The following is a 24,749-nucleotide window of genomic DNA, read 5'->3' as shown; positions in this document are numbered from 1 at the left end:
GAAAGCTCTTCGGCATTCAGAGGCTTGCCAAGCTACTTCTGAAATCTCTGTTTTGCTTGTTTCCGTTTTTATGAGTTCAGAAGGTTTACACCATAATATTTCCTATGGTTTGATTTTCGTTGAATCCGTTACACAAACTAGAGGGAAATTTAGAATCCGCAACACTATCGCCAGTTTGCTACACCGTCAGCATAAAATATTACTGATTATATATTCAGGAAGTGATTAGGCTCCATCTATGAGCTATCTAAGTGGTATAATCTACAAGCGACAAAAATTGTATGAGTAAATTGCATATTTTCGAGAGTTCAAACAACTATAATCAGTCGGTAATATGCTAAGAGGTAATTTAGAGTCACGTCAATAACTTGACCACTTCATGGTTTGTATCATTTATTCTTCTAATGAACAAATGAACTGAATGAAATACAATAGAAACACTGATTGTTATGTTATTTTCAGTTATTCTAGGTATTTGATTATATGATATATACTCCTTTTATTGTTATTTCAAACTATTAAATGATAACAAAACTCTATAATGAAGTATTCGCCAACCAACAACAGACAGCGCGGTTTCGATCTGCCATAGATCTGCCGTGGTGCTAGGTCGAACCGCGAATGCAATTTTCACTCAACTGTCTTTCAAGAATAATCCAACACCACAACTATTTCTCTTTTGGAGTTCGATGTCGAAGATACCTGTTTACAAGTAATGTTTAACTTTATTGTTGAACCCATAGATGATGTTTTCGTGAGGGAAGCTGTCAGTGCCTCCATGGATTTTCTGTCAATATTGTTTTTCAAAAGCAGGAATTTGTCTAATGCTTCCACTCATATCCGATATTCGATAATCATAATGTTCTATGGACGTGAAAAATGAGAAATGAAAATTTTTATTTTTTTCACCACTTTTATATGTAACTGCAGTTACTGCAGTTTCGTCCTATGAGGACATTTTTAAGCTTATCCTTATAGGACGAAACTGCAGTAACTTCAGTTACAAATAAAAGTGGTGAGAAACATAGAAATTTTCATTTCTTATTTTTCATTTGTTATTTTCTTTTTTTTTCACATATGTTCATATACTTTGTATATGAATATTTGGACTGTATTCATAAACATGTATCTGCTTTTATGACTTACCTTGGCACACGTCTCATTTTTCAAGGTTATCATTAGTTTATTTAGAAGTTTGTTTATTATTTCCGATGTATATATTATAAAATGTCATGAATATCATTATTATTATTCATGATGATCTCCTACCACGTAGAAAAATTTCAATTTTAAAATTTTTCTTTTTTCTTTCAATCCTAGCTTTCAGAACTTTCCCTTTTCACGAAACTATCAAGCTACTATCAGTGGCGTAGAAAATTATTGGTCAGAAATTATTAAGTTATAAAATATCATTGGTGTATGCCAAAAATAGAAATGATTTGAGAATTGTTTCTTGGGGTTCTCTACAGGTCATATTTCATTCTTTATTCAAAGTTCCTTGTACTCAAAGAATTATCTTTTCCACAATTGAGTGGAACGAAAAAATGTTCACGTCTGTTAATTAAAACTCTGAAATAGGTGAGTATTCATTTATAGATGAGTGTCCATTATCGAAAAAAAAATTATCTTAACCTTAAGTGATGAAAATATCAACCGAAACAGATGCAATTGTAACCTTTCTTCATCACTTGGCATGCTTTTCTTGGTCTTGGCCCTCCTGGGCTCTTCCATTGGGGCGATTGGGCTTTGGTTTAGACGTCGTAACCATATACCCATGATTCGTCACCAGTTGGATTATCGTTGTCATCATCAAACAATTTCTGAGCGATACTCATGCGACGGTTTTTTTGGTCAAATGTCAACAATTTTGGATCGAACTTCGCTGCCACACACTTCATGAACAATTTAACATGACATGAGCCACCCGCTGTGCCGTGATTCGAAGGTTCTCTATAACAATTTTCTTCGCTTTCTCATGGGTTGTTGATGCTCTGGTGCGGCCAGGGCGAGCGTCATCATTTCGGTCTTCTCGAACTTCTGTGTGAAAAGTTTGTGGACATTTTTTTGACCCAGAGTACAATCACCGTATGCCACTTTCAGCATTTCAGTTGCTTTTGAGCACCTAAATCTATTTTTCATACAAGATTGGATGCGAAAATCCATTTTTTTTATAGCAGAATAACACTCTTGATTTTCATGCCTCTCACCAACAAACTAAACATGTTGAACAGCTGAAACTGTAACTGTAACTGTATATTCGAGACGAGATAAAAAATCGTTGATTGAATGTACGTAGCCCGATGTTCAATCATTCACCTTATTTTTACGCGCTATATATTAGCTTCACCTGTATGTATATATGTATGTATGTATGTATGTCGTGATCAGTATTGACATAATAATCGGCATTATTGCTTGATTTATTCGCGGGCAGATGGCGCTGTTCGTAACCTAATTGATCTTTCTTGATCTATTCGTGGGCAGATGACGCTGTACGTAACTATCAATTATTGCTTGATTTATTAGCGAACAGATGGCGCTGTACGTAAAATCTATCATTGCAATCAAATCAAATCAAAATGTACTTTATTGTTGAATCTCATTGACAAAGTGTTACTATTCTAAGAAATATAAGATATACAACTTAAAAGATATTGTCGAAGATAAAATATTATTGTCAAATTTTTTTTATTTTAAAGAATATAAGTTATACAAATTAAAACTAGTATTTGAAATTTGAACATTTGATGATTTCAGAATTTTGGGGTGAAAAAGTTGTCAGAAAGTGATGATATATATGCTACATAATGAAATAAATAATAATAACAATAATAATGAATATTCTCATGCAACACATAAATGTAAGTATGAGAATATAAAAACTATAAAGCATAAAGAAATAAAAGTGAATGGATAGAAAGTAACAGTAAGAATCAACTTCGCTTGAGCTATTCGCGGGCAGATGCCGCTATACGTAACCTCCTTGATAGGTCGTTCAAAAGAAAATCAAAATAAAAAACATATTTTAAGTAATATAAGTGTTAGCGGAATTTTGTACTACAGATGAAATATTTAAATATTTTCAATCACCCCTGATTCAGTACAGAAAAAAGTTTTGAACGAAACGAAAGATACATTTTAAAATCTAATTCGATTATTTGAAACCAAACCAGAATATGGATTTCAACAATGAAAACTTTATCGTAAATTGTATACCTAAAAAATTCAGTTACTTAAATATTTCAAAAAATGGAAAAATCAGAATTAAGGTGCTTGACATACATACATATCAAATCAAAAGATTGATTTGATAAATAAAATTATTCACTGAAAAAATATTTTTAGTCCATTAATATTTTGAATGAAATTTCAAATCAAAATATCAAGACTGAATTGTTTTTTGAAATGATTACTGCAAATTTTCTCTTTACTTCGAAACAAATTTTACAACTGTCCGCCCTCTGTTGGAGACTTACTAAGACCTCAAACCAATGCTCAAACTTTATTATGTTGTTTGAGAGGAATTTTACGCCTTCTTCGTGCGCCGTCTGTTGAAGATTTATAATACTAGTGACTAGAACTTGAAAAAAAAGTATTTTTGACAATAAATCGGACTAAAAAGTGAAAAATAGATATAGTTTAAAAAAACTAAAAAACACGCTTTTGAAGAACATCGAACTAAAAAGTTAGAAATATTTTTTTTTAAGCTTAAAACAATAACAACGACAAATACTAGTATTGTTGTGAAAAAAGCGTGGGCACTTTGTGCCATTATTTTATATATCTAGCGCACGTCGCATTTCTCACAATAATACTGGTATTTTTAAGTTTTTAGTTCGATGTTCTTCAAAATCGTATTTTTTAGTTTTTTTTAATTATATTCATTTTAACAGCCCCGATTTTATACAGATAATGTAATCATATTTCATTCAATTTACATAGAAAAATAATAAATTATACACATGAACTTTCCTCTTTCATGAGTTCGTTTATGGGTGAACACTGAATGAGAATCCATTCGGAATGTTTGCGTTGAATAAAGGGTGATGCCACCCCTCTTGCCATTCTTGAGATCGACAGAGATCGAATATCAAACATAACGCAATTTTGATTCAACTCCAGATAGCACTGTTTCGACCCACTATGACTCTCCTCAGTAGTGCTAGGCTGAACGACAAATGCATTGCTAAATTCAACTGTCTATGAAGGACAAGTAAGTAAGGGTTATGACAGCTCCCTCAACGAAGACGCCATCTATAGGATCGACAGAGAACTCAATCCATGCGACTGACGCGACCTACATCAGATCGAAACAGTGCTCTGGTGTTGAGTCATGAATGCGTTGTGTCATTGTGTCAGACAAGATTGATAAAGAAACTTTGTTTTATATTATACAATTATTATTTATGTATTTTTTTCGATTATTATTGTTTTGACGAAATTTATTGTTCAGAAAATGAAATTCCAAACTCCAAATCACATATACGAGTACAATCAAATCAATGTATCAGTTGCAATCGCTCCCAATTGCGACAATCAATATTTATTCAAGCAACCGTTTGAACTGGTAATTATCCATATCCGTTGTTTACAAAAAACGACTAGCTATTCCTTCAGTTTCACTCATTTCACTATTACCAATGATTACGGAGTTCCTTACATCGCCACGTAACATTTAAGTGAAATTATTGAGAATAAGTGAAATAAATAACAGTACCAACGCAATGAACGCCATTTCTGAAGTTCAAAATGAGCGGACGAGCCTGAGAAAATGATGAAACCAAACATATATACCACAGTCAACATTCAATTAGTCAGTTCATCTTTGTACGAGGTAAAAATTGCGTTTCCCGTTGAAATCAAGTTTGACATCAAACATAACTGAAGAGTCTAAATATTATAAATTATTTATGATTGAGTGTTTGATTTTTGAGTTAGTAAGAACTAGTTATTTATTAGTTATCGTGAAGAAGATTCCTGTATTAGATGAATGTGTAGCGCGTCGTATATTTATTTATGACCGATTTCACGGTATTTTGATTCAAACATAGCTTCCTGTTTTGGAATATCACAGACAGGTGAGCATTTGAGCTAAAACTAGTCATTAGTCTAAACATGTGTGATTATCTGATTATCTCACCAGAAACCAGTGTATCCGATGGCAACAAAACAAAAAGTGGTTATTGGAAATATTGGTCACACTATATTGATTGAAGAATGTGTTGAAATGACCGATACATGATGAAAATCCATATTGTATTCCAAGTAATGCTTCATTGTGGGATTTTTTCAGAACAGTTTACAAAACTTCTGCACGTGTGTCACTACACGAACAAAAGCTTTCTCAGATGTGTTCAGTATGAAGCTATTGCGTAGGAAAACAAGCGTTGCGGTTTTGTAGACTATGAAAATCTCCCAATAAACTGGAAATGGTGTAGTTTACCTCGCAATCTCCTTCTAATTGGTTTTGTGCAACAGGCACCTATCACCAACTTCATTAATGAATATCAATATTACCAAGAATGTGTGAAGCATGATCAGGTAGTACTCATTCTTGAACCTGGAAAGGCTGAGGACTGGAAAGCTATCGCCTGATCTCGCTGCTGCATAATATTGCAGAAATCGTGGATGAGTTCTTCCTCAGTATACTTCTTCGCCTGTAGAGTAGTACGAAACTTATACCAGAGGATTTTGGCGGAGTGGTAATGCGTCCCCGCTATATGCTATCTAGAGGATATAAGTGTTTGAAACGTAAAATGCACAATTCTTCAGCCACGCCGTCCGAAATCTTGAGAAAAATGAAAAAACTCATCACTTCATTAAAATTTTCACTTCATCAATGCATCGTTGATGCATTGATGTTACAAATAAAATGAATATTTTTATGTATTACTTCTAAATTCCATTTCTGATACTGAAGGAATAAGGAAATTGGAAGAGACTTTCCGAAAAGATATCAAACCATTACTTTAGTACGCTCTAGAGTGTTTTTGAGGCAACCGTCGATCAGTTTTGGATACTGAACAAGGTAGGCATACAGATCACTTCTTTTCTGCGACTACCAAAGAATAAATCGTTGCATGGGCTCTTTTTCAACAAATTTCATGAATTCAGTTTACCCAACCTCTCACCCTTTGCTTTTCTCAGATCTAGTGGATTTGAATCGGTAACTAAGGAGTTTATCATATCCAATCGGGATGGTGTATAGGCGAACATGTCATTGGAAATGGTTTTATATCGGGTTATGAAAGAACTACTTTCAAATACAATTTTGGATTTCGTGGTTATGTAAACTGTCCTGTAGAAATCTCACTTTGAAGTGTTTTTTGAATACGTCATAATGAATTCTTATCAAGTTTCGGTCAGTTCTATCATATTATCGAGTGCGCATTTCATAATAGGTGCTTAGAATTCAATCATCCGGTCATTGAGTAGAACATAAATCGACGACACAAGCTGAAGGTGAGTAAGTTGCATGCTTGAAAGAAGATTGGTATACACAACCATCAAGAAATTCGGATTAGTGGCATGTGTTACAAAAGGCTGTCTTGACGAAGTGGAGTTTTATTTCTACTGTTATGAAACCTTGTAATGGTACTACGTCGTCTAGACCATAATGGATATTCATTACTGAAACATGCAGATGACTCAGTCATTCTGGTCCAGGACAAATACAATAATGTAGTCAGGGAGTGCATGAGATAGGCACTGAATATTACAATAAAATGGACCGAGGAAAAATTGACCATAAGCCCAGTGGAATCAACCATAGTAGCATTCACCAAGAGGACCAAGGACCTCAAAAACTTCGAGGATGCCCTGGAACCAATATCTTGGAAAGGTGAAAACGAAAGTGGAGGTAGTACTGATGCTGGCCAAATGCACCTATGGAAAGACATAGAGACTGAAACCAAACATGATTTATTGGCTCTACACCATGGTGGTTGAACCCATCAAAACATAATCTATGATATAGCGGCCAGGAATGAAACAAAAGACCGCTATTAACAAATCAAATAAGGTGCATAAATTTGAATGTTTGGGAATAATGACAGCGATAAAAACTACTTCAGCAACTGCATCTGAATCTTCTATCTTTACATCTTGTAATGATGAGAAGCAGGAATGGTCCAACTCTCTGACAATAACTGAAAACAAACTCTCCAAATAGTATTTCCTTTGTAACAAAATTATGTTCTTTAAAATAAACTTACATTCGGCGGGTTAGCTCTTGGCTGCCATAAGAGAGGGTACCATTCTAATTGTTCTTCAACACGCAAGTTCCTCTGGTTTGCCTCTGTCGTAAATGGTGTGTAGGCGTCATTTTTATAACTCATTGTTTTGATTTTTACAGTTATTGTGATAATGAACCTAAATGTTTCAAAGCTGAATTGGTTTATTGAAGTTCGTTATGGTAGAGTGGACTAACGAGAAATAAAAATAAACGCCTTGAAAATCTGAGCGTAAATAATATAAGCTGGAGGTTATTATGACTGACTCATTTTTATTTCATAACAGTGACCCGCCACTGTTTCCTTAGAATAAACAACATTTTTTCCTGTCATTATGTCGCATCAGCTTATTACTGATAATGATGACCTCTGATAAAATTCACTCAAACAAATATAGTTTTTTATCAGTAAATATTCCTAAATATTTTTTGTATTCTGTAAACTTGATATTTGGTATAATTATGTGTTTTGATGCACATGTTTTGAAGATGACTGTTCTAGTTTCATCTGGATTGAGAAAAAGTCGTGAATTAGTAAATCAATTCTGAATTGATATCGTAGATTCGCTAGTGATTTCTGTTAACTCAGGAAAGTTATTGGTCGAGATAGACATGATGATTTCATCTGCCAAATTGATAATTACTTCATTATGCTCAGCGAGCATTACCAAGTCAATTGTAAAGATAATGAATATGACAGGACCCAGAACACTGCACTGGGGGATCCCAAGCAATGTTTCTAAAACTTTTTGTCTCACGAAATTTCCTGTACTGATGTCCTTTATTTTTATAACATGATTCTTTCCAATAAGGAAGAATTCGAACTAATTCAAAGCCACTCTTCGAATACCAACTTGTTCAAGCTCTGTTTTCCATGTAGTGGAGCATTGCAATCGAAGGCTCTCGAAAGTCCTAGAAATAAATGAAGTTGTGTATAGTATTGGTAAGTTCAAATAGTGCTGTTTCAAATTTCTGTTTGCTACGAAGCGGTGTTGACATTTACTGAAATGTTGGACATTTCTAAAATTCTTTACTATTCTTTCATGCACAGCCGTTACTTGATGAAGATCCATAGTAATTTCAAAAACTACACTTCACGATTTGATCTCCACAAACTTTATTTGAAAAATATATCACATGTTTCCCTAGCATAGTAGCTTTTTCAAGTGATTTATACTTCAAGTTTTTCTTACATTAATATTCATATACTACAGGTAACCATAATTGAGACTATCTCCAAAAATTACCTAAACCTCTACCTAAGGTACCTGGTCAATTATGATCACCTGAAGCATATTACCTCACATCTACATCAATTATAATTCCCTCCCGGATTATAGAGCTTTAACGTATTTTGAACAACCAACGGAAAAAGTAGCTTCATTTTTGAGGAAACGAGATATTAAAATTGCATATAGAACAAGTAATACTTTGGGAAATTTAGTTAAAAATAATAAAGACAAAACATCCGAATTCGAGAAATCGAAGTATATAAATTAAAGTGTGGAACGTGCCCTGAGGTGACAAAAAGAGTATGGAAAATTATCGTCCTATATCAATTATCAGCGTACTCTCAAAAATTTTGAAAAAACTAATATCTCTCAGAATAAACGACTACCTCGAAACCTTCGATCTGATGACAGAGTGCCAACATAGATTCAGGAAAAACTGCTCAACAGAAACCGCAACGCTAAATTTCACACAACACATACATGATTTAATTGACGAAAAAATAGTGTTGTTGGAGTCTTCTTTGACTCGAGCAGGGCCTTCGACACTTTGAACACCAAATTTGTAGCAGACAAACTCTTCAACCTTGGGATTCGTGGTAATGTAAATCAATTAATTGTTCCTTTTTTTGGCGAATAGATGTTTCCAGGTAAAGCAGAATAACATCAAGTCGGATAAATTTTCAGTTACAACAGGTACCCTTCAGAGCAGCGTTCTTGGGCCACTAATATTTTTATTATATGTAAATGATCTTCCTCTCAATATAAGTCATGGAAAAATATTTCTCTATGCAGATGACACGTCTATCATTCTTTCTAGTAAAACATCTGACGATATGACACGTATGGTAAATGCTGTTCTAATCGAATTTAATGGATGGTGTAACAAGAACAGACTCATTGTCAATCAGAACAAAACGGTATACATGCAATTCCCGAATTCATCGAGAAGTTAACATAATCTCAATCTCAGTTTCCAAAATAAACCTTTAAAACTGACCAGCTCGACAAAATTCTTAGGAACTATGGTTGACTCACTCCTCGAATGGCAAGAACATATAGATTATATATGTAAGAAATTGAATCAATCATACTATCTGATGAAATCTCTTAAGTGGAAGTTAGATACAAATTCACTGATATCAGTTTTATATGCCAAATTTCACTCGATCATGTATCAGAACATTTTGTTCTGGGGACTAGCTACTGGATCAGACAGGATTTTCATAAAAAAAGCAGTGCTGAGATTTATATTTAATTTAGACTTCAGAACTTCATGTAAAAATATATTCCAAGAAAATAAAATATTGACAGTTGTAAGTCTGTACATTTTAAAAACATTGACATATGTACATGAAAATAAAGAACTTTTTCAAACAAAAACAGAGATGCATAGCTATAATATTAGAAGAAAATATATGATCATAACACGAAAACATCATCAAGCAAAATATGAAAAAATCGCCTAAATTTGCCGGCATTCGAATGTATAATTTACTGTCAAACGATATAAAAACTCTGTCTCCTCATATCTTCAAAAAAAATTGAAACCTTATTCATCAGAAAAAGATTTTTATACAGTAGACGAATTTACACTTGAAGTAAGCAATGAGCGATCGTATTTCTTTTGAAAACTTTATTTCGAAATTTCCTTGTTACCTCTCCTTGTTTATTGTTTCTAAGCAAGCTGGTGATGCATATTTTTCCCTTTTTTTTCTCTATTTATATTTAAATAATATATTTGTACCACATCTTATTTGGACATATTATTGATATTATTACATAGGATTTTATATGATGCCTGGACAAAATTATTTTTATTGTGAAACCTAGTTTACTTGCATTCTATCTAGACCTAGAATTTCATTTATATGTTTGTTTATACCTTTGTATGTTTATATGTATGCATGTTTATAACTTAACCACAATTATGACTTATCCCATCTACACATTATGTAGCAAAAAGGATCAATAAATCTATCTATCTATCTATATTGGTCAAACTGGTAGGAGATTTAGGAATAGAATCCAGGAACATCATACGAGCTATGTAAATAAGAAAACAAATTCAACATATTCGAATCATTTTCTAGATGACAATCACATCTTCAACGAAGAGTTCGAAATTTTGCACATAGGAAATAAAGGTTTGAAACTTAATCATTTGGAAGCATTGGAAATCAATGAACTTAAAAATTCGAACATTTTGATGAATGACCAACTATATTTGGATAGATCACCATTAGCGAACTTGTTTTCTTTAAAATCGAGAGAAAAAATTATTATTGATGTAGATGTGAGGTAATATGCTTCAGGTGAACATAATTGAACAGGTACCTTAGGTAAGAGGTGTAGGTAATTTTTTTGGAAGTAGTCTCAATTATGGTTACCTGTAATATGACTGAACAATGATTTTATCGAATATATTATGATCCAGTTTTTGACACAACACTTAATTACTGCATGTTCCAAATTATTATTATACCTATTTATTTGTTTCGCACAATGGATCAGCAATACTTCTGATTGACTCGTTGAGTGTGAAGCCTGATTTCTCATTATATCCAGATCCTTCTTTATTTCCATCTTATGGACTAATTCACAATGTTCTTCTGGAATAATAGGACTGAAGAAGAAACTTTTTGTGTGGACAGGAATATTTCATATATAAATGGATGTTGTAGGTAGCTCTACCGTTAATAATAAGATATAACTGAGTATCAAACCGTACGAAGTTTGCAACACATTCAAATGGGAGAATAGTTTTTTCTCTCTTCGAAACCATGTCTATTCTGTGATTGATTAGAATGTTGATCAATTGACCATCAATATCTTGTCGTTCGAAATTTGGCCTTACGATATTATAGGTAGACTCATTTTATTCGCAACTAAGTGGTACATATCCGTGTATTTGTCAATTTGCATTTTACTGAGACACAGCAAGAATGGTATTGCCCAGGATCCTCAGCACAACAATGGAAAGGACACAACATTCACAAAATACTGCACCATTGCTCTCGAAATGTTCATTTCGTAATCCACGAATATCACCCAATATTGATGATTGTGTATCTTCGAAATGCTGAGGCCAACATTCGTCCTTCATTTCACAATCACCTTTGCTTCACTCCATGAATTACAGTGTTGTGACTCAGTTTATTGGCACTATAACACTAGATGACTACATTACGTTTGTTTTGAAAATAACATTACTTTCGAATTGTTCCAAGAGGAGTGAAATAACAAATGTCAGCGGGGTTAAATAGTCACGAATCAAACAATCGTGTTTATCGTTGGTGTTTGCTAATCAATTTTTTATAAATGTTAGTTATTAGTTCTCTATAGGGTATATGTGTTATTGTTCGTTCTCGTGTTATAAAGATCTACTTTCATTTTTATGCAAAACAGGTTGATGGTATTTTCACTCACCGGTGTACTGTATCCGTAAGGTGGAACTTCGTCACTTTCTATCTGCAAGAAACAAACGATCTAGATAAGAAAAGATAACATATCTATATGGAAAAACAACTTGATTCATTGCCTGTACGTGTCTCATGAGGTATACTTGATTGGGACCGACAAACAAGTGTTAACATTAAATTAAAATGAGAAAAGTTCATAGGTAAGTAAGTATTTCATTTGATATTTTATCAACTATAAAGCCATTCATTTGTATCTATTGAAAGCCGAGACTCTAATACTTTTTCAACCATCACAATACAGTTTCAAGGATACTTCAATAGTTTCACTTCTCTGATAATATATTACAGTTCACAAGAGTGATATTTGTACCCTTGAATAAGTCCTTTAAAGTGAAGTGATTTTCCAGTTGTTCTCATACTGCTAAGTTCACTTTTTTTTTAATTCGAGAAGGTGTTGGTTCTAAGGCCGGTGACATACTTCGCGATTTCTGAGCGGCTTTTTCCAGCGCGGTTTCCGAGCGTTTTTTTATTTTTATGCCAGCGGAGATTTCTTACATCCCACCGATCCTCGGATTCCGAGCGACATTCGGAGGGCAAGGGCAACCATGTAGAGGGAGAATCAAGGTAAAAAAATGGGGGTTGCCAATGTTGGCTATTTCCGCGCGATTTTTAGTTGCAATTCGAGCATGGAAGTGAAAACTTCATAGCGTAGAAAATCACCCTTGTTTGTGGGACAAAAGCAACCCCGGGTTTGCCAACAAACTGGCAAGAGATGAGGCATGTGGGGTGCACTTGTATACTAGAAAACATTTCTACCTGGTTCCTCTTTGGGTGCACGTCGTGCCTTTTTGGGTGGCATCTCCCAGCAAAAGCGGCTTCTGCTTCCAAAGCGCAAAGGGTTACCACCATTTGATGGTGAAATATCGCGGCAGTAGCAGCCCTCGTAGTGGTTGCTTTGAAGGCCCGAATGATACTAAAAGACGATAAGGGGATATTCCGCCTCCAGTCAGAAAGAAACCCTGACTTCCAAAAATCGCTCGGAAATCGCGAAGTATGTTATCGGCCTGAGATAAAGAAAACTGTACCATTTTTTGAATAATCAGGAAACTCGCCTCTTCTAGAGAATAAGTATCAACGAGATCAAACTGTGCGTAGCCAAATACATTGAACGTTCCTAGTAAGAATTCACTGCCAGTTGATAATCAATGATACATAAAGAATTTCCATTGTGCAATATTTTTAAAATTGGGAAAACTAATTATATCCGTAATGAAATATCAGTGGAAGAAATTATATAGAATTCCATTGGAGAGAAAAGAGAGGCTGTGAAAATAAGTGAAGGAAGTAGCTTTCTTCCGAAAAATGACTATGGAATGCCTCAAGGTACAATTCTTGGACCAATTTCCTCAAGTAGCATGTGAATAGTCTATTTTTACAAGTTCCATATGAATTTTAGGCTATTACATGACTTGATGAAGTGGATATTCTTGTGACGGACGAAACAAAGTTAGGATTTTGACAATGGGGTCTAATGCCAAGAAAAAAACCTTCTCTACAAGTGAAGTGTTCTATACTGTAACAAGATCTAGTTCTATGACCGGGAAATATTTATTCCCTTTCCCACCTGAAAACTGAAATCTAGCCACAGATGAGCAGCCACAGTCCGTCGCCTATTTCTGATATGTAGCGCTCTTGCTGAAATCAAATGTGCCACGTCACCTGAACACTTCACGTGGAAGTATCTATAAAAGAGAGACAAATCTCCAACATTTCTTCGATTTTCCAAACTATCCAAGTTGTAAGTGATGTTCACGTCTCCAATCAGGCATATGACTCTTTTCTGGATAGAATCCAGCAGCTTCAGAGTGTGTTTGGGGTCAGAGCTTCATACATGAGAACAATACTCCAAAGAAGGTCTGATCTGAGCTTTATTAAACATCAAAAGTTGCTGGGGTGTGTACAGTTTTCCGATTCGGAACAGTGTTCCAAGATTTTGAGAAGCAGCCTTTGCAATTCCAGCGACATGATTGTGCCAAGACATATTGGTGTCTACTTTAACCCCCCAACAAACTTATCGAAGCAAGTAGCGGAATTGTTTGACATGACATTATTATATCCGATTTGGATACATTTATCTCCTAGAAGAAAATCGATGCCTGGGTTTTTATGGCATTGAATTGAACCTGGTCACTTTCACCCCAATTCGAAATCACTTCTAGATCCTTATTAAGATGTGCAACCTCCTGCTGCCGGTGAAGATGTGCCTCCGTAGTCGATGTCCTGTAATCCAAATGGAATGACGTGGAAAGTGTGCTGTCGTCAGAAAAGCAATATATTGGATTCTTGGTTTTTAAAAATAAGACGTTGATATACAATAAAAAGAGGGTTGGAGATAATATGGATGCCTGGGGAATACCAGCGTTGATGATGAAAGTATTTGATAGATATCCATCGACGGAAATTTGCAGGAAACATTCTTTCAGGAAGCTGAAGAGCCATATATAAAAATGATCCGACAAGCCGTAGCATCGAAGTTGGGCCAGCAAACCCTCATGCTACACACAATAAAAGGCCTTAGAAATATCAATATCAAATATCAATGAAAAGGAGCAAACCTAAAAAATATGCAAGGGTCTGAAAAAAAATGTATTCACTGCCACAATGTTTGGTGAGTTGCAAGTCAGTTTGGAAAAAAATGTGGAATGATCTCATATATAGACGTTGAATATAAATGTTTTCTATAAGGAAAGATGTACTTTTCGATGATTCATTAATGAATCTGAGTCCCATGAACGGAATTCGTGAACAATAGAACGTCTTACATTCTCAAATATACTTAACGGCACACTCTGGTGATAATGTTATTTGTTAAACTAACCAAACAATTGATATTTACTTTGTAGATACCGATTAATTGTTGCAACCTCTCATAAATACCAAGTGTGTAACACATAAATACGCATGTTTGCTAGCATACTTGATGAGTGTTTCACACCTGGGATTGGCCTAAAGGGAATTGGTTGTGACAAAAATGCCACTAAGAAAACAGTAACGTGAATGAAGATATGTATACAAAGTGACCATATTTCAAAATGAAAGGTGAAACTGGATCCTCTGTCGCGTAAAAAATCCAAAACAAATTGTGTTTATAAAATACCAGAACTGCAACACTTCTCTCGAAGCGCGTTTTACTAACTGAGTTGGCGTCTTCAGGAAATGAAAAAAAAATTTTTTTCATCCAAATTGGCTAAGACGCCAATTTAGTTTGTATTGGTTTGTTGTCAGATTTTTACTGACCAATTTTACAGAAACGCAACACGTGCGCTATACACTAGTTTTATCGGGCTTGTTCATACTATAGTATATACACAGTATAGTTTAGATATAGTATAGACACAGTATAATATAGATAAAGATATAGTATAGACACAGTATAGTGTAGATATAGTATAGACTACAGTATATTAAAACCCGAAGAAGATATTCTATAGAGAAACACCTGTTACGTTTTTGTAAAACGGTTTGTTGAAAATTTGACACTCAAAGTTTCAAATATTTTCAACAATAAGTTGGAAAAAATTTTCATAGACACAACCAGCTACACGTTTTTTAACATATTAAACATTTGACAAAATTGCGCCATATTGTTCAAATGTGAATCCATGTTGCAGCTTTCCATTCAAAATTATCAATGTCTAAATGTATTGGAACTGGCCGATACTTGATGAAACTCTATTAAAACGTATTCAAATTCATTGAGGGATTTTCACCTAATAGTTTACAAAATCACTACACGTGTTTTACAATACATCTTCTTCAGGTACGTCTGAAGAAGCTATTATACGAGGTTAGTTCCAAAAATAGGGTGGATTTTCATTTTATTTCACATGTTTATTCATTCATCGAATTTTATTTTGTTCCCTTCAAAGCAGTCTCCCTCAGAGTGTCAGTGTTTTTTTCAATCTTCGAAACAGTTCTGTCTTGCACTTCTGGGTATATCCTTGAGCTACCTCAACGATTCTGTTTATATCTCCTCAATCGTCACAAAACGCCGTTCTTTCATGTGTTTCTTCAATCTTGAGAACAGAAAAAAGTTGCAGGAGGATAAATCTGGTGAATACGGTGGCTGAGGCATGATTGCGATGTTGTTTTGGGCCAGCAAACTACGAACAATCAATAACGAATGTAAGTAGTTGGAAAACATAATTTTTCTCTGGACCACTGATTTTTCTTGGCTGTGTGGTTTTGAGCTTTCTACTTCTCTGCGGCAGAATATTGGTCTACCAAAAAAACTATCGAAAAGTCCTGTGCCAATGAACATGTTAGTAAACGCTATCATAATACAATTGTTCGGTCTAAAACAGGAAACATAACAGAAGAGAAGTTCCATCATAGAGAGAATGGGATATTTTGAAATATATAAAGAGGTTACAGGAATATGCAGATACAAGAAGAAAGATGAAAAAATTAAAAGAACAGGAGAGAAAACAGAAGACAAAAAGAGGAAGAATTATACCAACAAAAATTAATCAAACAAGCGATATAGTGGATACACAACACAAAAATTAAAAAGAAATGACTTGGAAGGTAAGGAACGGACAACATAAAGTTTCGGGGGTGAATGAAGGTGTTGGCGAAAGAGTAAACAGATGAAAATAGTCAAATTGAAAATACTATAAAGACGTGTTGAAACCATGAAGGAACATGTTGGTGAGACCAAGTAGAATCGACAAAAAGAGGAAACAGAAATAAAGTGGAGAGGGGAAATAACCAAAAAATTAATGACAAGGAGAGGATCAGTTGCATTTGGCATTCATTCACCTACAAATAGTATTTTATATTATGAAAATGGCATCATAAATGAAGAAACGCAACAAGTTCAGAGTTTTCTCGATAAATATCTATAATATGCTGTGAAAAATTTGAAAGAATTCGGATATGAAAATTTACGAACCATTATCACAAAATATATTACAATATATTAAACTGTCTCAAGAAACATAAAAACAGATAGCAATATAAAAGTTTACAAATCCTTTATAATAACAACAATACAATAAAATAGAAGGATGAGATAAGATATAAGAAGAGACGAAACAAGAGCCTATTACTGATAAGATAGAAAAGATGGAGATGACGAATCTGCCTAAATAGTTTTGCAAGAAAAGAAATGAATATGTTGAAAACGATAAAGAAACAAATGAAAGAAATGAGTGGAATAAAAGAGATTACAAATATAATGAGGGAAACAGAAGAGAAAAGAAGACCATTTGTTATAAATAATGTGAAATAAAAAAATGACATCTGAAAAGGTGAACACATGACCAAGACGTAGTCAATCAAACACCAATACAACAGAAGTACAAGAAAAATACCAAATGACACCTTTAGGGTCCCTATAAGGTGAACATGTTTGTAGCTACGTTTCAAAAATATATCACTGTTCTTTGAAGTGAAAGTTTCTCTAGTAAAGCTAAATGATGAAACAAATTGCATACAGAATACATTTGAGCATGAGGACTAAGTATTTTTGTCCTTCTCAAATATTGCTGAATTCCAGATTGTCCTGAATATTTGACTACAAGTTGAAGTTCTGAGGAACATTTTACAAAAAATTTAATTTTTGTTAGTTTTGTTCACTTAAGAACCCTTATGCTTTCATTCAGAAGATAAATCATATCATTTCCTTTAGAATCCTGAAGGAACACAGATGGCAATTGTACCTTGATTATTTATGATGCATTTAGATACCTTCAAGTAGAACTACCATATCGGATGATATGAAAATGACGGTTTCGTTTTATTTTCATTAACATCATTGAAATATGAAACCCCAACTCGAAAACTCTCTTCTGAAATACTTTTCAATTAGACCTACTATCAGTATCCTCTCGGGAAACGTGCAAAAAATATTGTAGTTCAACTCTACTCAGTCAACTAAGATCACATGAAAATTCAACAACTTGTACTCGTATATGTAAACGATCACAACTTGTTTTGCTCCATAGTTATTATAGCAAAGTTCCAACAAAGTTACAATTTTAGTGTTCACCGAATCTAGTAATAACAGTATTCGTGGATGTTTACTACATAAGAAACATTTATTTGAGGAGGATATTCGAGCTCTGGCAAATATGGTAACTGCTCTTCGCATTCTCGTATTTACGGCAGTCTTATTTGAATGAGCAGAACAAAAATATATATCGTTACCAAGAAAATGAGTAAGTGGTCAGTTTGAATAACTAGCTATAATAGTATCCGTATGAAAATACGAGGATGTATTGAAATATTCTCAACCATCTACAGAATCAACTGAAATGTAGAAGTTATATTTATAGAGTTTTTCAGTAAGTGCTACCTATGTGCAAATATAAAAGAAACAAAATGTGTGTGAGACATCATCAACATTTTTTTTTCGCTTGAAAGGCCTATTGATGTCATTATGTGTGGAGTATAACATCGGAGCGCATCTGACACGTCCAATTTTCCATGACTCTGCGACTTGAGAAAACCTCACTAGAAAAGTGTAACGGAGTCAAATCGCACGATCTCAGTGGCCAGTTCACATCACTTCCACATGAGATGACCATGCCCTCAAATCGCTCGTGCAGAATATCTAATGTGGCAAAAGCACTGTGGCACGTAGCGCCGTCCTGTTGAAACCACATGTCGTTGGTATCGAGATCATCCAATTTAGGACAATAGAAGTTGGTAGTCATCGACCTACTGTGCTCGCCGTTGACAGTTATGGGCTGTCCAACGTCGTTCTCAAAGAAATATGGATCAATGACACCGCCAGCCTGTAATCCACATCAAACAGTGACTTTTTCGGGATGCATTGGACGCTCTATGATCTCATTTGGATTGGTATCGTTCTAAACTCGACAATTTTATTTGTTCAAGTACTCATTCATCCAGAAATAGACCTCATAGCTGAAGATGATTTGTTGATGTATATTAAGGTTAGTTTCCAACTTCTCCAGAATCTATTCAGCGAACACACTTCCTTGTTTATGGTCATTTACCTTCAGTTCCTAGTTCAGTTGAATTTTGTATGAGAGACGCAAAGACGCAGAATTTGCCAAGTTGTGGTCTGGGGAAGGCCAAGTTTTTGTTAGCGACGCGAAGTCGACTGCCTAGGATTCTTCTACACACTCTCACAGAGAGTGACGACGTACGGATATTGCCGAAAAAACATGACGTTACAAGCAAGAATGATATAAGACCTATAATCATACTCTGCACCCTGTCAAAAGCTCTCGAAAAAATAATTGATGAACAGGTTCGTGAGCACGTCCTGATGCACAATGTTCTTCCACACCACCAGTCAGGTTTCCGTCCAAATCATAGCTGCTCCACTGCTTTCCTCAAAGTGACGGATATTCTCATATATAGATGCAAACAAGCTTTGTGTTCTCGTACTTCTTGATTACTCAAAAGCTTTCGACAGGATTAATCATGAATGGTTGTTAGCTTTTCTACACTATATTGGCTTTTCTCTATCAGCGCAGCAACTTATTGCTGCGTGTCTCAATAAACGTACACAAAGAGTTATACTGAACTCTGCATCATCAGACTCGATCGAAACCTTGTGTGGTGTGCCTCAGGGATCAATATTGGGACCGCTACTCTTCACTATTTACACCTCTCAATTCTGTGAACATTTGAAACATATGACATCACATATGTATGTGGATGACACGCAGCTGTACCTCGCTTTTGATGAAAAAGATATTGTTGCTGCCTGCAATTAAGTTAACGAGGATCTCGCGAGATTTGTCGATATATCAGAAACATTCTGTTTGTCCATCTATCCAACCAAATCCAAAGCTATACATTTCGGTAGAAAATCGACCAAAAATAGATTCCGACCCCTGATTTCCCTCCACATTCGCAATGAAACACTCGACTTGTCAAATTGCGAAAAAAATGTAGGCCTGTTTCTTGATGACTCCCTCACGTTTTCCACGCATATCTCACATATAATTAAAAAAGCTTTCGTAAACCTAAAAATGATCTATTCCAACAGAGAGATTCTAAATAAAGCTTGCAAAATTACCCTATGCGAGTCACTCGTCTTATCACAGCTAAATTACTGCGATGTTGTTTATGGGCCGGCTATCAAAAATTCCGATAGAACTCGTCTACAAAGACTCCAAAACTCTTGCACCCAACTGATATGCGGTATTAAAAGACGGACTCCGACCTCAAGTTACATTACTGGACTGGGCTGGTTGCCTATGAACAAACGACGTATTTTGCATTACTGTGTATTATATCACAATATTCTACTCACAAAAAAACCTTCATATCTCTACTCATATCTCTACTTCAGAGGCTTTCTGAAGCGCATAATGTAAATGTCCAGTTTCGACAGAAATTATCTGTACCCATGCACAACACTTCGCTTCGATCTTGCTTCTCCTATGCCATCGCTAAAATCTACAATTGTATCCCTGATGCGACCAACACGTCGAACCGATCGGCTATCGTCGGGCAACTTTTAGCGTCCTCTCTCTAGAGTTTCTCCTAGCAGAGAATTCACTCAGTCGAATAGTAATTTTCATTAATTGTTTCCAGAAAATCAGTCAATCCCAATCAATCCCAATGGCAATCCCAAAAAACTAAAACAAGAACTTTTCCAGCATACTTTTGAACATGAAGGTCGTGGAGAACGAAAGTATTCCAATTTCAATAGTTAAACAGAAAACAAATCGGTCAATGTGTAGAAATGTGCAGACATTTTTTTCACGCCCAAATCGACGCGAACCATATAACGGAAGCTGTCATATGGCATAATCAGATCCGTTGTACATACCTATTTTAACTGAGGTGGACAGAGAAACTAGAATTCCAGATCAGTTTTCATTTTCATAGAAATGTTACTCCTTCCGAAGATTTTAATTCAATTTTCCATGTTCGTATACGAGAGACAGTGATTGCCAAGCATACATTCGAAAATTTTGTTTCTTCAAAAACAACTAGTCATCAGTAATAATTCGATTCCCAATTTTGGTCAACATCCTTTTCATATCTCTCTTTTTCCGTTAACCAGCTGTTGAACCCCCCACGAACGAAAACCTTCATAAGTCGCAAATTGTGCGAATTGAGGATCAACGAGGTCTTCTCATTCAATGTACGATATCTACATGGGGGTTTCACTTTTAATTTTGTATTTTTACTCAGTTCATGATGTAGGGTGGTAGGTGAATGAAACAGTTAGATAAAATCAATAAATCTATTTAAAATAAAAACAAGACAAAAAAAACATCATAATTTCTGACATCTTCCCATCAACTGATCTCTTTTTCCCTTAATCCCCCGTCTTTAAATATCCAGGTGACAATTCGTTTGTCAGCAATTCCAATTCCCATCGAACAAAACTAACGCTGAAGTATATTGAAACAGCAGTCTCAGCGATTATAATTGATGTTATTATTACTTGATACAAGGTGAATTGGATAATTTCGGATATGCCGCTCGGTATTCGAGGAAAATAACGAGGAATTATAATATTTTTAAGAATAAATTTTGATTTTATTGGTTTTCCCCAATAATGTGACAATATGAATTGATATCTTTCGATTATTATATTTTGACTCCTCTCATAATTATTGCCTGATAATTTTTGTAATCGATGATTGCAGTTAATGTACATAGTGACCTTTACAGTCGATCCCGTGGTCACAAAAACACAAGGCGGCTCTACAAACTCCAACTACCAACAATCATCGATTTACTAATCAATGACCACTTGCCTGAAGTCAAAGGCGAACTCAGTATTCTGCTCCATGGAAAGAGGTGATGATATTCAGAGATTTCTGTAGAGGTAGCTTACAAAAATGAAAATGGTCTGAAATATTAATTTCCTACTTGCTTTAAATTCGAACTGAAAGAAAATCAATCCACAACAATCTCATTCATTTGTCCCCCTTTGTCACTTACGATGATGTAAGGTTTCCACTTTATATCTATATTATTCACAAAGCAAATTTATTTACAATTGATTCAAGATTTTCAAAATGAAAAGAGAATGCTTCTGTAAAAGGTTAAAGCATGATGACTGAGTCTCTTGGAAATAGAATTGGGATTTCTTTCCGATTTTTCGTATTTGATCTTGGAAGAAATCAAATGTGGTCGGGAATAATGTTGTGATTGATTCGAAAGTTGAACTTCCGAAATGAGAAAAAAAATTAATGCATTCTTTGCATGTGTCTGTTATCAGACACGAACCGGGAGGATTATTATATCTGAAACAACTATATACTAGTGAATTTAATTTGATGAAAATGAAGAATTGCATTGTATTTCTCAGATGCGAATATTATTGAGGTATAATGTTAATGAATCATTTCTCTTTGCTGTTTGCTTGAAATGTGATTACTTCACTCGGGTGTTCTGTAACTTTTGTCACTTTTTTCGAAGTCATTACAGACTGAAACTTAATTGAATCAATTATAGTTGATAATAACATATAATTGCTTGAATTCGCTAATCCAATTATTGTCAAATGTGAAAATAATGACACGAATTCCGTCCACATAAAGTTATTATCCGATCCACGTCCTCGTAACCATACCTTAGCATTTTTCAAACGACAACGTAATATTTACAGTTGAGGTAAATTGTGGGAATAGCTCTCAATTCATATCACAGTTGGTCGTTTTCGAAACCAGTAGTGTGTACAACAACCACAACTAAAACCGCGGTCGATACTAAGGTTTCAATCCAACCGTGGTTATTGCTTTATAATAGTCAAGCATGGAAAATATAATTTGACAATTTGGGACCGACCTTGAATTGTTCGCGTCAATTCAAAATACAACTTCATAAACAGAGTGCATACGTGAAAGTTTCCCCACTCTACTATTGAACTGGACCACGGTTGGCAGTACTTTTTCCAAATGAAAAGAGGATCTTGTGATACCTCGTTTGATTTGGCTCTCAATTTTCTATCTGATACTTGTTTATTTTCTGACATCGAAACAGATGTTTCAGAGTATTTATCGGTTTTATATTCTTTTTATCATCCCATTACCTGCGAATCTCACATACCCGCACAATTTCAGTTCTTAGATATTTCAGTGATAGAGACCTAGCATCATAATGCAAGTATGTTATTTTGACTCTAGTTGTGATAAAAATAATTTTATACTTTTTTCTGGATTCCAATTTTTACTGTTTGAGTGTGGTTCAAGTTTTGAGCTCGGTTTGAATAAGACTATGGTACAAAGTAGGCTAAATTGGAAACTTTCAAAGGAGAAACTAGATAGATGAAAAATGATGGCTGTATCTGGTGAAAATCACAAATAATAATAATAATACGTCTTTATTCACCATAAAAATACAAATGGAATAGACAAAAATAAAATAAAACAGTATACAAGAACAATAACAAGAACAATAACAAAAACAAAGAAAAAAACTTCCAGTATATGGTGAATAGGCGGAGTATCAGCCAAGGCTGTTTTCACACTCAACCTGGGAGAAACTATAAATAAATAATATGAACACAAGTCGAGTTAATGATATCAAAAAATTTTAGTTATTGCTTTACTTTAGAAAATTCATTTTAGAAATGCCAAGGTCGGGAACGGACAAGAGGCTAATGAGATAAATAAGTCTTCAGTCTTTTTTTAAAGTTTACAATGGTGTATGATCGAAATTCGCAGGGTAGTTGCTTATAATATTTGGGTTTATTATACGAGAAGCAGCGGGTGAACAGACAGCTGTTGACGGGGGTAATAATTATCGAGTTTGATTGAAGTCAATCGAAAAGTAGATTCTGGATAAATTAAGATTCAGGCAGTTACTTTTAACTGCTCATTTTTTCCCTCATTTTCAATTTACGTAAAGGTCTATCTCTGTCAGTTCAATTCTCGAATCTTTTGATTCGATATTGTTCCGAAACAAGAGTTCTCCAGTAGTAATATCGTGATCAAAAAGGCCTATAGCGGCGTATTAATATGTTTGCTGTGAACGTTTTTTTGTATTAAGTATTGGTTCATTAAACTTGATGTATATATATATATATATATATATATATATATATATATATATATATATATATATATATATATATATATTTGCCTGTTTTTTTACATTAGTTCATTGCAAATAACATATGAAAATCAATTTTTGAGTTATTACACAGTTGGTAGTGAAGTTTGTAAATATTTCTTTCTATATATCAATTTAATATAAATTTCAAGATTGGAGCTTCGTTGTTAACTTTTTGGTTATTTCTCCAACCCCTTCCCTGTTGAATCCATTCAACTGGCGCCCCAAGGCTTACTTTTTTTCCACCTATTTCGACTGTAAAAAAACATATTTTCCTTACCCACGTCCAGCCCCGACAATAATCGACAATAAGCGGGTGAAGATGGAAGATTTGTGTTTGGGGATGACTAGAACTGAACTGTTCCTTGTAGTAAAGCTGTTAATCGTAGAGAATGTTTTAAGCTTCTTCAGCAAGTAATCAGGTTGTCGAGTTACCAAAACTTTATGTGTGCTGGTAAGAAGGTGTAGAGTTCTAAGTTTCTCAACATTTAACCATCCTGATTCTTGCATTGCTGGTGATATACGGTCATGTTTCCGAATACCAAACGAGAAACGTAGACAGCTATTCTGAGTACGCTGTAGTCGGAGAGCATCTGATTGTTTTAAAGCAGGTCCATAAATACTGTCGTAATAGGACATTTTTGTCATAATCAGAGACTCGCATAGTCTAAGTTTTAAGTTTGTGTTGAGCAAATCACGATTAGGAAAAAGCTGTCTGACAACGTTATAAGAAGATTGGTTCAGATAGCTGACATGTTTAGTAAAACGAAGATCCAGATCAAACCACAATCCTAAATTTTTTATCTC

General features: G+C 34.6%; 1 protein-coding gene and 1 long non-coding RNA gene across 3 annotated transcripts in view; one reads left to right on the top strand and one right to left on the bottom strand.

Annotated features, from left to right (window-relative positions):
- The window catches only part of LOC111518191 (uncharacterized), a 151,754-nt gene that overhangs the window by 48,794 nt on the left and 78,211 nt on the right, over positions 1-24,749 (bottom strand). For both annotated transcript variants that reach the window (XM_074183218.1, XM_074183219.1), the window contains one exon: positions 11,890-11,931. The gene's annotated coding sequence lies outside the window, so the exon portion shown is untranslated. The remainder of the gene's footprint in view (positions 1-11,889; positions 11,932-24,749) is intronic.
- The window catches only part of LOC141485764 (uncharacterized), a 33,644-nt gene continuing 20,521 nt past the window's right edge, over positions 11,627-24,749 (top strand). The window contains exon 1 of the long non-coding RNA XR_012467433.1: positions 11,627-12,082. This is a non-coding gene — a long non-coding RNA (uncharacterized lncRNA). The remainder of the gene's footprint in view (positions 12,083-24,749) is intronic.

This window comes from Leptinotarsa decemlineata, unplaced genomic scaffold, assembly GCF_025532065.1.
Source record: "Leptinotarsa decemlineata unplaced genomic scaffold, Ldec_3_MD MMD2_tig00026336_RagTag_RagTag, whole genome shotgun sequence".
NCBI classification, from domain to species: domain Eukaryota; kingdom Metazoa; phylum Arthropoda; class Insecta; order Coleoptera; family Chrysomelidae; genus Leptinotarsa; species Leptinotarsa decemlineata.
Note: the sequence above shows the minus strand (reverse complement) of the source record. Positions and strands in the feature narration are given on the sequence as shown.